Raw genomic sequence first — 11,153 nt, 5'->3', positions numbered from 1 at the left:
CTTCCTTAATAGGAATGTCTCCTTCTATGAAAGCTCCAGCTGAGTAACATAGATGGCAGATAAGATGAGGAAAAGCTAGCCTTGCCATGGGGGATGACTTTTCGGCTATTTTGTAGAGTTCATTAGAGATGACTTCATGAAATTCTATTTCCTCTCCAATCATGATGCTATGAATCATGATGGCCCGATCCACAGTAACTTCAGATCGGTTGCTAGTGGGAATGATTGAGCATTGAATGAACTCCAACCATCCTCTAGCCACAGGCTTGAGGTCCAACCTTCTTAGTTGAACCGGCTTGCCTTTGGAGTCAATCTTCCATTGAGCTCCTTCCACACATATGTCCATAAGGACTTGGTCCAACCTTTGATTAAAGTTGACCCTTCTAGTGTAGGGGCGTTCATCTCCTTGCATCATGGGCAAGTTAAATGCCAACCTCACATTCTCCGAACTAAAATCTAAGTATTTCCCCTGAACCATTGTAACGTAGTTCTTTGGATCCGGGTTCTTACTTTGATCATGGTTCTTGGTGATCCATGCATTGGCATAGAACTCTTGAACCATTAGGATGCCGACTTGTTGGATGGGATTTGTTAGAACTTCCCAACCTCTTCTTTGAATTTCATGTCGGATCTCCAGATACTCATTTCTTTTGAGTTTGAAAGGGACCTCGGGGATCACCTTCTTCTTGGCCACAACATCATAGAAGTGGTCTTGATGGGCTTTGGAGATGAACCTTTCCATCTCCCATGACTCGGAGGTGGAAGCTTTTGTCTTCCCTTTCCCCTTTCTAGAGGATTCTCCGGTCTTAGGTGCCATCAATGGTAATGGAAAAACAAAAAGATTATGCTTTTACCACACCAAACTTAGAATATTGCTCGCCCTCGAGCAATAAAAGAAAGAATAGAGGAAGAAGAAGAAGAAAATATGGAGAAGAGGGGTGAAGTGTGTTTCGGCCAAGTAGAGAGGAGAGGGTTGTGTTGTGTGAAAATGAGGAAGAATGGAGGGCTATATATAGGGGAGGGAGGGGGTTAAGGTTCGGCCATTTAGGGTGGGTTTGGGTGGGAAATTGGTTTTGAATTTTGAAGGTAGGTGGAGTTTATTAGGTAGGTTTATGGGGAAGAGTGGATGGATGTGAGTGGTGAAGAGGTGATGGGGAAGGGAGATTGAGGTGATTGGTGAAGGGTTTTTGGGGAAGAGTGTTTATGGGATTTTGTGAAAGAGGGGTGAGAAGATGTGAGTGGAGGTAGGTGGGGATCCTGTGGGGTCCACAGATCCTGAGATGATTTTGTGGGGTCCACAGATCCTGAGGTGTTCAAGGATTTACAACCTTGCACCAAATTCGGCATGCAAAATGCCCTTGCACACAACTCTGGGCGTTCAGCGCCAGGTTGGTGCCCATTTACTAGCCATTTCTGGCGTTGAACACCAGAACCATGCTTGTTCTGGGCGTTCAGCGCCAGGATGCTGCCCATTTTGGGCGTTCAGCGCCAGAACCATGCTCTGTTCTGGCATTGAACGCCAGACAGGTGCTTCCTCCAGGGTGTGATTTTTCTTCTGTTGTTTTTGATTCCGTTTTCAATTTTTTTTTTATTTATTTTGTGACTCCACATGATCATGGACCTACAAAGACATATAACTAAGAAAAAAATAGAGTTAGATAAATAGAAATTGGGTTGCCTCCCAACAAGCGCTTCTTTAATGTCAATAGCTTGACAGTGGGCTCTCATGGAGCCTCACAGATGTTCAGAGCTTTGTTGAGACTCTCCAACACCAAACTTAGAGTTTGGATATGGGAGTTCAACACCAAACTTAGAGTTTGGTTGTGGCCTCCCAACACCAAACCTAGAGTTTGACTGTGGGGGCTTTGTTTGACTCTGCTTTGAGAGAAGCTTTTTATGCTTCCTCTCCATGGATGCAGAGAGAGATCCTTGAGTTGTAAACACAAGGTTGTCCTCCTTCAATTAAAGGATTAATTCTCCCCTGTCCACATCAACCACAGCTCTTGCTGTGGCTAGGAAAGGTCTTCCTAGGATGATGGATTCATCCTTTTCCTTTCTAGTATCGAGGACTATGAAATCAGCAGGGATGTAAAGGCCTTCAACCTTTACTAACACGTCCTCTACTTGTCCATAAGCCTGTTTTCTTGAATTGTCTGCCATCTCTAATGAGATTTTAGCAGCTTGCACCCCATAGATTCCCAGTTTCTCTATTACAGAGAGGGGCATGAGGTTTATCCCTGAACCAAGGTCACACAGAGCCTTAAAAATCATGGTGCCTATAGTACAAGGTATTATGAACTTTCCAGGATCCTGTCTCTTCTGAGGCAATGTCAGTTGATCCAGATCACTTAGTTCATTGATGAACAAGGGAGGTTTAACTTCCCAAGTATCAATGCCAAATAATTTGACATTCAGCTTCATGATTGCACCAAGAAACTTGGCTGTTTGCTCTTCAGTAACATCCTCATTCTCTTCAGAAGAGGAATACTCATCAGAGCTTATGAATGGCATAAGGAGGTTTAATGGGATCTCTATGGTCTCTAGATGAGCCTCAGAGTCCTTTGGTTCCTCAGAGGGAAGCTCCTTATTGATCACTGGACGTCCCAGGAGGTCTTTCTCCTTGGGATTCACATCCTCCTCTCCCTCATTGGGTTCGGCCATTTTGGTTATGTCAATGGCCTTGCACTCTCCTTTTGGATTTTCTTCTGTATTGCTTGGGAGAGTGCTAGGAGGGATTTCAGTGATCCTTTTACTCAGCTGGCCCACTTGTGCTTCCAAATTTCTAATGGAAGACCTTGTTTCATTCATGAAACTTACAGTGGCCTTGGATAGATCAGAGACTAAGTTTGCTAAGCTAGATGGATTCTGCTCAGAATTTTCTGTCTGTTGCTGAGTGGATGATGGAAAAGGCTTGCTATTGCTAAACCTGTTTCTTCCACCATTATTAAAGCCTTGTTGAGGCTTTTGATCCTTCCTTGAGAAATTTGGATGATTTCTCCATGATGAGTTATAGGTGTTTCCATAAGGTTCACCTAAGTAATTCACCTCTGCTATTGCAGGGTTCTCAGGATCATAAGCTTCTTCTTCATAAGTAGCCTCTTGAGTACTGTTGGATGCAGCTTGCACTCCATTCAGACTCTGAGAGATCATATTGACTTGCTGAGTCAATATTTTATTCTGAGCCAATATGGCATTCAGAGTATCAATTTCAAGAACTCCCTTCTTCATAGGTGTCCCATTATTCACAGGATTCCTTTCAGAAGTGTACATGAACTGGTTATTTGCAACCATGTCAATGAGTTCTTGAGCTTCTGCAGGCGTTTTCTTTAGGTGAATGGATCCACCTGCAGAGGTATCCAATGACATCTTAGATAACTCAGACAGACCATCATAGAATATATCCAAGATGGTCCATTCTGAAAGCATGCCAGAAGGATACTTTTTGGTCAGTCCTTTGTATCTCTCCCAAGCTTCATAGAGGGATTCACCTTCTTTCTGTCTGAAGGTTTGAACATCCACTCTAAGCTTGCTCAGCTTTTGAGGAGGAAAGAACTTGGCTAGGAAAGCCTTGACCAGCTTATCCCAAGAGTTCAGGCTATCCTTAGGTTGAGAGTCCAACCATACTCTAGCTCTGTCTCTTACAGCAAAAGGGAAAAGCATGAGCCTGTAGACTTCAGGATCAACTCCATTAGTCTTAACAGTATCACATATCTGCAAGAATTCAGTTAAGAACTGAAAAGGATCTTCAGATGGAAGTCCATGAAACTTGCAGTTCTGCTGCATCAGAGAAACTAATTGAGGTTTCAGCTCAAAGTTGTTTGCTCCAATGGCAGGAATGGAGATGCTTCTTCCATGTAAATTGGAATTTGGTGCAGTAAAGTCACCAAGCATTCTCCTTGCATTGTTGTTGGATTCGGCTGCCATCTCCTTTACTTGTTCGAAATTTTCAATCAAGTTGTCTCTGGATTGTTGTAATTTAGCTTCTCTTAATTTCCTCTTCAGAGTCCTTTCAGGTTCTGGATCAGCTTCAACAAGAATGCCTTTTTCTCTGTCCCTGCTCATAAGAAAGAAAAGAGAAAAAAAAAAGAAGAGGAATCCTCTATATCACAGTAAAGAGGTTCCTTATTGTTAGTAGAAGAAGAAAAAGAATAGGGGTGAAGAAGAATGAAGAATCCAAACACAAAAGTAAGGATAGGAGCAGTGATGTGAGATGAAGAGAGGTGTTAGTAGATGAATAAATAAATAGAAGAGGATGAGGGAGAAGAATTTTCAAAAAATAATTTTTGAAAAAGAGTTAGTGATTTTTGAAAAAAAAGTTTTTGAAAAAGGTTAGTAGTTTTTCGAAAATAAAAAATAAAATAATTAGTTAATTAAAGAGAAATTTTTGAAAAAAAAAAGGGAGGATATTTTCGAAAATTAGAGAGAGAGAGTTAGTTAGGTAGTTTTGAAAAAGATGAGAAGCAAACAAAAAGTTAGTTAGTTAGTTGAAACAAATTTTGAAAATCAATTTTGAAGAGATAAGAAGATAGGAAGTTAGAGAAGATATTTTGAAATCAATTTTTTTGAAAAAAATAAGATAGGAAGATATTTTTGAAAAGATATGATTGAAATTAGTTTTGAAAAAGATTTGATTTTTGAAATCACAATTAATGACTTGATTCACAAGAAATCACAATATATGATTCTAGAACTCAAAGTTTGAATCTTTCTTAACAAGTAAGTAACAAACTTGAAATTTTTTTGAATCAAACATTAATTGGTGATGTTATTTTCGAAAATTATGTGATAAAGATAAGAAAAACATTTTTGAAAAACATTTTTATAATTTTCGAAAATAACTAAGAAAAATGAGAAAGATTTGATTTTTGAAAAAGATTTTGAAAAAGATAAGATTTTTAAATTGAAAATTTGATTTGACTCATAAAAACAACTAAATTTTAAAAATTTTTGAAAAAGTCAAATCTAATTTTTGAAATTATGAGAGAAAAGAGGGAAAGATATTTTTTTTATTTTTGAATTTTTATGATGAGAGAGAAAAACACTAAAAAGATGCAATGCATGAAATTTTTAGATCAAAACATGTGATGCATGCAAGAATGCTATGAATGTCAAGATGAACACCAAGAACACTATGAAGATCATGATGAACATCAAGAACATATTTTTGAAAAAAATTTTTTGCAAAGAAAACATGCAAGACACCAAACTTAGAATTCTTCAATGCTTAGACACTAAGAATTCAAGAATGCATATGAAAAACAAGAAAAGACACAAAACATGCAAATGCAAAGATCAAACAAGAAGACTTACCAAGAACAACTTGAAGATCATAAAGAACACTATGAATGCATGACTTTTCGAAAAAATGCAAGATGCACATGCAATTGACACCAAACTTATAACATGACTCAAGACTCAAACAAGAAACATAAAATATTTTTGATTTTTATGATTTTATAATTTTTTTGTATTATTATTTTTCTTTTCGAAAATTATTATGAAAAACAAAAATAAGGATTTCAAAATCTTTAATATGAATTCCAGGAATCTTGTACTCTTTAGTCTAAAGCTCCAATCAAAGGGTCAGACATGGCTTAATAGCCATTCAAGCTTTAGAATGGATTTACATCCATTGAGGTGATTAGTTGAAGACCAATCCCAAAGGAGTTTGGGTATGGCTTTTCAGCCAGATAGGATTCAACATGTTACCATGAAACTATAGAATTCATTCTTGAAAGTTTTGAAACCATAGAATAATTTATTTTTGAAAACATTATTTTTATTATATTTTTTTTTCGAAAACAGGAAAAATTTTTTGAAAAATTTTTGAAAACAAAACAAAAAGAAAATTACCTAATCCGAGCAACAAGATGAACCGTCAGTTGTCCAAACTCGAACAATCCCCGGCAACGGCGCCAAAAACTTGGTGCGCATAAATTGTGATTACACTTTGATTATGTAAAATTCATCGCTCTTTCTTTCCCTGGTAATGGCACCAAAAACATGATGCCAATACCATGGTTCACAACTTCGCACAACTAACTAGCAAGTGCACTGGGTCGTCCAAGTAATACCTTACGTGAGTAAGGGTCGAATCCCACGGAGATTGTTGGTATGAAGCAAGCTATGGTCACCTTGCAAATCTCAGTCAGGTAGGGTTAAGTGTGATTGGATTAGATAATTAAAAGATAAATAATAAAGGATAGAAATACTTATGTAATTCATTGGTGAGAATTTCAGATAAGCGAATAGAGATGCTTTTCGTTCCTCTGAACCTTTACTTTCCTGCTGCCTTCATCCAATCAGTCTTACTCCTTTCCATGGTTGGCTTTATGTGATACATCACCATTGTCAATGGCTACTTTCGGTCTTCTCTCGGGAAAATGATCCAAATGCCCTGTCACGGCACGGCTAATCGTCTGGAGGCATCACCCTTGTCAATGGTTTCACCTTATCCTCTCAGTGAAAATGATCAACACACCCTGTCATGGCACGGCTATTCATCTGTCGGTTCTCGATCATGCTGGAATAGGATTTACTATCCTTTTGCGTCTGTCACTAATGCCTAGCACTCGCGAGTTTGAAGCTCGTCACAGTCATCCAATCATTGAATCCTACTCGGAATACCACAGACAAGGTTTAGACCTTCCGGATTCTCTTGAATGCCGCCATCATTCTAGCTTACACCATGAAGATTCTGATTAAGAGATCTAAGAGATACTCATTCAATTCTAATGTAGAACGGAGGTGGTTGTCAGGCACGCGTTCATAGGGAATGATGATGATTGTCACGTTCATCACATTCAGGTTGAAGTGCGAATGAATATCTTAGAAGCGAAATAAGATGAATTGAATAGAAAACAGTAGTACTTTGCATTAATCTTTGAGGAACAACAGAGCTCCACACCTTAATCTATGGAGTGTAGAAACTCTACCATTAAAAATACATAAGTGAAAGGTCCAGGTATGGCCGAATGGCCAGCCCCTCTGATCTAAGAACCAAGTGTCCAAAGATATCTAATACAATAGTAAAAGGTCCTATTTATAATAAACTAGCTACTAGGGTTTACAGAAGTAAGTAATTGATGCATAAATCCACTTTCGGGGCCCACTTGGTGTGTGCTTGGGCTGAGCTTGAGTGTTACACGTGTAGAGGTCATTCCTAGAGTTGAATGCCAGTTTTGGTGCCAGTTTGGGCGTTGAACTCCACTTTGCAACTTGTTTCTGGCGCTGGACGCCAGAATTGGGCAGAGAGCTGGCGTTGAACGCCAGTTTACGTCCTCAAAACTTGGGCAAAGTATGGACTATTATATATTTCTGGAAAGCTCTGGATGTTTACTTTCTAACTCAATTGGAAGCTTGCCATTTCGACTTCTGTAGCTCCAGAAAATCCACTTTGAGTGCAGGGAGGTCAGAATCCAACAGCATCAACAGTCCTTCTTCAACCTCTGAATCTGATTTTTGCTCAAGTCCCTCAATTTCAGCCAGAAAATACCTGAAATCACAGAAAAACACACAAACTCATAGTAAAGTCCAGAAATGTGAATTTAACATAAAAACTAATGAAAACATCCCTAAAAGTAACTAGATCCTACTAAAAACATACTAAAAACAATGTCAAAAAGCGTATAAATTATCCGCTCATCAGATGACGGGGTAACTTCGATATACGCAAACGGACCTGTGCTCGTGAATGGTTTTGTACATAGTGATAGCAGTGTTTCTGGTGGATCTGAGCATATAGCTGTAGCCGCAGACGATGAGGAGGAGGAGGATCCCTGAGATAGAGATAGAGTAGAATGAGGAGATGGGCGAGCCTCACGACGATCTTCTAAACGGCCACTTGTAGATATAGTTTGACAGCCGTAGGGGTATCTTTTGATGACACTGTAGTCTGACATTATCTATTAGTTAGTCTCTCACTTGTGTTAGTACACCCGAGAGCTAAGAGCTATATAGTGGTTGACGAGAATATAAACTAACTTGATCTTGTGTAAAAGCTACATGTTTTGTTATAGTGTACATGATGTATATTATCTGCTATATTTCTATATTTCTCTATGCTTGATTTTATTGCTCTCAATGTATGCTTGTTTATTTTTACATTATCATCTGCAGCGAATAAAAAAAAGTTACTCGTAAAATTGGCAACGTTCTAACAAGGCACAGGCTCATATATTAAATAATAGATAATAGTTAGGAAGGACAAGTTAGTAACAATTAGCTTCTTGTATGACCATGGCATACTGGGAGTTGGGTCGTTACAGTCCACACACACCACCTGAAGAATTTCATCAATATGAACCACCTTCCAATTACAACAACCTTCCCTTAACCAATGAACCCTCTCTTCCACCACCACCTCTCGATGAAAACTTCATGTTAGAACTGAGAGATCTTGAATCTCGTATCTTAAGGCAATAAGAGGAGGATGAAAATAAGTTTAAGGAGTTAAGAGCAAGGATGGCTAGCATGGTAGAAGCCGTGAGTCACCTAACATCCCACCTTAGCTCATTCACCCTAAGTACTCCCATTGTTAAATATGGAGAAACAATCAAGGAGCCTAGTGAGGAAGTGAACTTGAAGCTCCATGGTGAGGAAGAGGAGTTAAAGCAAGAAGTGCAACAAGAGGAGGAGGTAGCGATTAGTGAACAAAAAGAAGTAGTGGGTGGATGTTTCGGATATGTTGAGCACATAATGGAGTCTCAAGTTGAAGATCCCTCTTCCACGGAATATGGAAGGGATGTTAAAGAGGAGAGTAATGTTGCGGAAGTAGACAGAGAGTTGAAGGAATTTGATCAAGAAGTGGATTCCATTATTAGTGATTTTTTGCCCACATTGATCAATCCCCTTGACGATCTTGTTGAGCCTTCTCCCAATGGGCTAGGAAGAAAGGTTGAGGAGGATGTGCAACCTCCAAGGCCTATTGTGAGTGAAGAATTGGAAGAAGTGTCCCAAGTAACAAGCCCTCCTATCTATGATGATTCCACATCAACATATGACCCTTTCGAGTTTGAAGAGTCCTTCTCCAAAATGCTTAGACTTGATGATGAGGTAGACTTCACTAGACCTCCTATCTATGATGAGAGTGATGGGGAAGAGATAGAAGAAATTGGTGAAGAAGAATGTGAACTTGAGGAAACTTGGCAAGAAAAGGAACTTAGAAAACCTTGCCAAGTGGTGGAAGCCTCTAGAACAGGATGGTCAGGAGTGGGGCATGCTTTGTCAAGATCATTGGGAACTTCTCCACCTAGGTTGCCATCCAATCCTTCGCTTGAGTGGGTAAAACATCTAACTCTCAGCTTTATTATCCCACTTGAGTATGGTTTGCTTGAGACAGATGGCCAACTTAGGGCGCTTTGTGGAATTAAGAGAAAGAGGAGGATGTTTAGTGGTTGGCGTTCTAAATCTAGACTCATTATAGTTGGAAGCTCAAAATTGAAGAGCATTGATGAGCGGATAATTTATACGCTTTTTGGCATTATTTTTAGTATGTTTTTAGTAGAATCTAGTTACTTTTAGGGATGTTTTCATTAGTTTTTATGTTAAATTCACATTTCTGGACTTTACTATGAGTTTGTGTGTTTTTCTATGATTTCAGGTATTTTCTGGCTGAAATTGAGGGACTTGAGCAAAAATCAGATTCAGAGGTGGAAGAAGGACTGCTGATGCTGTTGGATTCTGACCTCCCTGCACTCAAAATGGATTTTCTGGAGCTACAGAACTCAAAATGGCACGCTTTCAATTGCGTTGGAAAGTAGACATCCAGGTCTTTCCAGCAATATATAATAGTTCATACTTTGCCCAAGTTTAGATGACGCAAACTGGCGTTCAACGCCAGCTCTCTGCCCAATTCTGGCGTCCAGTGCCAGAAACAAGTTGCAAAGTGGAGTTCAACGCCCAAAATGGCACAAAAGCTGGCGTTCAACTCCAAGAATGACCTCTCCATGTGTAGACTTCAAGCTCAGCCCAAGCACACACCAAGTGGGCCCCGAAAGTGGATTTATGCATCAATTACTTACTTTTGTAAACCCTAGGAACTAGTTTATTATAAATAGGACTTCTTACTATTGTATTAGACATCCTGGGACATTTTGTTCTTAGATCATGGGGGCTGGCCATTCGGCCATGCCTGAACCTTTCACTTATGTATTTTCAACGGTAGAGTTTCTACACTCCATAGATTAAGGTGTGGAGCTCTGCTGTTTCTCAAAGATTAATGCAACGTACTACTGTTTTTCTATTCAATTCATCTTATTTCGCTTCTAAGATATTCGTTTGCACTTCAACCTGAATGTGATGAACATGACAATCATCATCATTCCCTATGAACGTGTGCCTGACAACCACTTCCGTTCTATCTTAGATTGAATGAGTATCTCTTAGATCTCTTAATCAGAATCTTCGTGGCATAAGCTAGATTGATGGCGGCATTCATGAGAGTAGGACTCTGGGATTGAATGACTGTGACGAACTTCAAACTCGCGAGTGCTGGGCGTAGTGACAGACGCAAAAGGAGGGTGAATCCTATTCCAGTATGATCGAGAACCTCAGATGATTAGCCGTGCCCTGACAGAGCATTTGGACCATTTTCACAAGAGGATGGGATGTAGCCATTGACAACGGTGATGCCCTTACAGAAAGCCAGCCATGGAAAGGAGTAAGATTGATTGGATGAAGGCAGCAGGAAAGCAGAGGTTCAGAGGAGCGAAAGCATCTCTATGCACTTATCTGAAATTCTCACCAATGATTTACATAAGTATTTCTATCCTTCTTTTATTATTTATTTTCGAGAACTCCATAACTATTTTATATCCGCCTGACTGAGATTTACAAGGTGACCATAGCTTGCTTCAAGCCGACAATCTCCGTGGGATCGACCCTTACTCACGTAAGGTTTATTACTTGGATGACCCAGTGCACTTGCTGGTTAGTTGTATCGAAGTTGTGACAAATTATGAATTGAGATTAGAGCACCAAGTTTTTGGAGCCATTACCAGAGATCACAATTTTTTGCACCAAGTTTTTGGCACCGTTGCCGGGGATTGTTCGAGTTTGGACAACTGACGGTTCATCTTGTTGCTCAGATTAGGTAAATTTCTTTTTGTTTTATTTTCAAAAAAAATTTTTCAAAAATCTTTCATAAATTTCTC

The 11,153-nt window shown here is 39.4% G+C and overlaps 1 non-coding gene across 1 annotated transcript; it reads left to right on the top strand.

Moving 5' to 3' along the window:
• The first annotated feature begins 3,424 nt into the window (after positions 1 to 3,424).
• LOC112746584 (small nucleolar RNA R71) lies at positions 3,425 to 3,528 on the top strand. Its single transcript, XR_003174461.1, has one exon. It is a non-coding gene; the product is annotated as a small nucleolar RNA R71 (small nucleolar RNA).
• The last annotated feature ends 7,625 nt before the right edge of the window (positions 3,529 to 11,153 follow it).

Source organism: Arachis hypogaea, chromosome 14 (assembly GCF_003086295.3).
Source record: "Arachis hypogaea cultivar Tifrunner chromosome 14, arahy.Tifrunner.gnm2.J5K5, whole genome shotgun sequence".
Classification (NCBI taxonomy): Eukaryota; Viridiplantae; Streptophyta; class Magnoliopsida; order Fabales; family Fabaceae; genus Arachis; species Arachis hypogaea.
This window is presented reverse-complemented; position numbering and strand designations above follow the sequence as displayed.